The 1,917-nt window shown below is 46.8% G+C and overlaps 1 pseudogene; it reads right to left on the bottom strand.

Annotated features, from left to right (window-relative positions):
- Positions 1 to 393: 393 nt before the first annotated feature.
- LOC122477305 lies at positions 394 to 1,517 on the bottom strand (annotated as a pseudogene).
- Between the last annotated feature and the right edge of the window lie 400 nt (positions 1,518 to 1,917).

The raw sequence follows: 1,917 nt of genomic DNA, 5'->3' as shown, positions 1-1,917 counted from the left end.
TCCCGTGCTCCACCTATTCATCCCTCCCTCCATCGACCCGAATCCCTGGTTGCCACAGATCTTGTTACCATCTCTATAGTTTTGTCTTTCCTAGAATATCATATAGTTGGAATCTTACGGTATGTACCCTTTACAGACTGGCTCCTTTCATTTAGAAATACGGGTATAAGTTTCCTCCATGTGTTTTCGAGACTTAATAGCTGAAACTTTGTGTCTGTTATAGGGACAATTTGAACATCAAAATGATGATGATTGAACTTAAGAAGAGACTGGTGATTTCTTTTTTCTTTTTTTTTTGTGGGGGGGTTGCTGGGTACAGTATACTTTGTTGATGGTACCTGATAGGTAGGGTTCCCGAAGCCCCTCCCCTTCTTCAGGGGGTTTTGGATGGAAACTGTGTAGAAGCAGGGAGATTTTCAGTGTGTTTGGGGCAAGGACTCCCCAGCAGCTGAGGGCCTCTCCCTCTTGCTGTTGCTGTGACTGGTGGTCCAGAGAGCTCTTACTCCTTGGAGGCCATGTGGACCATAAGGTCCACCACCCAGTTGCTATGGCCAAATTCATTGTCATAACAGGAAATGAGCTTGACAAAGTCATTGAGAGCAATGCTAGCCCCAGCATCAAAGGTGGAAAAGTAGATGTCACTGATAAAGTGACAAGAAACAACCTCTTCCCCGGTGTAGCCAGGATGCCCCTGCTTCACCACCTTCTTGGTGTCATCAAGTGTTTGGCAGCTTTCTCCGGGCAGCACGTCAGATCCACAATGGACATGTTGGGGATGGGGATACAGAAGACCACGCCAGGGAGCTTCTCATTCAGCTCCAGGAGGACCTTGCCCACAGCCTTGGCAGTGCTAGTAAAAGCAGGGATGATGTTCTGGGCAGCCCCTCGGCCATCACGCCACAGCTTCCCAAAGGGGCCGTCCACGGTCTTCTGGGTGGCAGTGGTGGCATGGACTGTGGTCATGAGTCTCTTCATGATGCAGAAGTTGTCATGGATGACGTTGCCCAGAGGGGCCAAGCAGTTGGTGGTGCAGGAGGCATTGCTGGCAATCTTGAGGGAGTCGTTCATACTTCTCATGGTTCAAACCCATCACAAACGTGGAGGCATCAGCAGAGGGGGCAGAGATGATGACCCTCTTGGCCCAAACCTTCGAGTGAACCCCGGACTTCTCCATGATGGTCAAGACCTCAGTGGACTCCACAACATACTCAGCACCATCACCCCATTTGATGTTGGCGGCTTCTCACTCCTGAAAGATGGAGATGGGCTTTCCATCAATGACAAGTTTCTTGTTCTCAGCTTTGACTGTGTCGTGGAATTTGCCATGGGTGGAATCATATTGGAACATGTAAGACCCCATAGTTGGGGTCAACGAAGGGGTCATTGATGGTGACAATATCCACTTTCCCAGAATTAAAAGCAGCCCCAGTGACCAGATGCCCAATATCGCCAAATCCGTTTATTCTGACCTTCACCATCGTGTCTCCAGGATGCGGCTGGCACTGCACCAGGAGATGTGGCTCTCTGTCGAACAGGGAGAAGAAGAGAGCTGAGACAGATAATTTCCAATAGAATGCAGTTACCAGAATTTTATTTCATTCTCTTGGTAAACAGTTGATCTACCTAAGGAAATCAATAGCTCTTCTGTCTCTGCCATCTCAGAATGAAGAGAATCACTCCATGTGTCCTCTTCATGAACCTATATTCTGTCAATATTTTCTACCTCTGTCAGCTTCCTGACACGTCTATTTGTGCATTTTTTGAACAATCCGGTTGTGATTAATTTCCTTATTTCCTATCTAGAGCCAACTTTGCTTTATTTCACACAAGCTTGCATGAATCTTTGAAAAATAAATTCACGATATAAATATATTGGCCTGAATTATTGATAAGTCATGCAAAGTTATTGTGCTTTGC

Source organism: Prionailurus bengalensis, chromosome X, assembly GCF_016509475.1.
Source record: "Prionailurus bengalensis isolate Pbe53 chromosome X, Fcat_Pben_1.1_paternal_pri, whole genome shotgun sequence".
Classification (NCBI taxonomy): Eukaryota; Metazoa; Chordata; class Mammalia; order Carnivora; family Felidae; genus Prionailurus; species Prionailurus bengalensis.
The sequence above is the reverse complement of the archived record's forward strand: the minus strand, read 5'-3'. Positions and strand labels throughout refer to the sequence as shown.